Raw genomic sequence first — 1,132 nt, forward strand, 5'->3', positions numbered from 1 at the left:
GGGGGGGGTTTGGGGCCCCTCGTCTCAGGTACCCCCCACATCTCACCTTCCCACAGCCCGGCACCTCCACCCCGTCCACGGGCCGCGGGATCTCGATGGATTTGGGGATCCCTGACCCCATAACCCCCTTATCCTCCACATTCTCACCTTCCCACACCTTCCCAGTGTCCCTGACCCCATTCCTGATATCCCTGACCCCAGATTCCCATTTTCTCACCTTCCCACAGCCCGGCACCTCCACCCCGTCCACGGGCCGCGGGATCCCAATGGATTTGGGGTCCCTCCAGCCCCAAATCTCCCACATCTCACCTTCCCACACCCCAGCACCTCCACTCCATCCACGGGCCGGGGGATCCCAATGGATTTGGGGGTCCCTGACCCCATAACCCCCTTATCCTCCACATTCTCACCTTCCCACACCCCGGCACCTCCACCCCATCCACAAGCCGTGAGACTTTGATAGATTTGATGATCTCTGACCCCATTCCCAGTGTCCCTGACCCCATTCCCAACATCCCTGACCCCATATTCCCATTTTCTCACCTTCCCACAGCCCGGCACCTCAACTCCGTCCTCGGGCCATGGGATCCCGATGGATTTTGGGATCCCTCAGCCCCATAACCCCATAACCCCTGTGTCCCTGACCCCATTCCCGATATCCCTGACCCCACATCTCCCACATCTCACCTTCCCACAGCCCGGCACCTCCACCCCGTCCACGGGCCGCGGGATCTCGATGGATTTGACCGTCCCGTACTTCCCGCACTCGTCCCTGACGTCCTCGACGATCTCCTCGTACTCCTCGTCGTCCAGCAGCTCCTCGGGCAGCACCATGTTGAGCAGGCACAGAACCTCCGTGGGGTGACCCCCCATCTGCACCTGGGAGCTCATCAGCCCCGGAACCTGCAGCGTCACCGGGGTCTGGTTGATGGTGCTCTGGGGGGGACACAAAATGGGGGGTTAGGGGGCTTTGGGGAGGTTTGGGGGGGACGGAGAGCACCGAGACTAAAAGGGGGGAGATAGAGACCCCTGATCCCAAAAGGGGGGATAGAGAGACTCCCAACCCTAAAAGGGGGGATAGAGAGACTCCCAACCCTAAAAGGGGATACAGAGACCCCTGACCCCAAAAGGG

General features: G+C 61.2%; 1 pseudogene; it reads right to left on the reverse strand.

Moving 5' to 3' along the window:
• Positions 1–42: 42 nt before the first annotated feature.
• Positions 43–943, reverse strand: LOC113979427 (annotated as a pseudogene).
• Positions 944–1,132: the final 189 nt, after the last annotated feature.

Source organism: Neopelma chrysocephalum, unplaced genomic scaffold (assembly GCF_003984885.1).
Source record: "Neopelma chrysocephalum unplaced genomic scaffold, ASM398488v2 Primary Assembly neopelma1_80199, whole genome shotgun sequence".
NCBI lineage: Eukaryota > Metazoa > Chordata > Aves > Passeriformes > Pipridae > Neopelma > Neopelma chrysocephalum.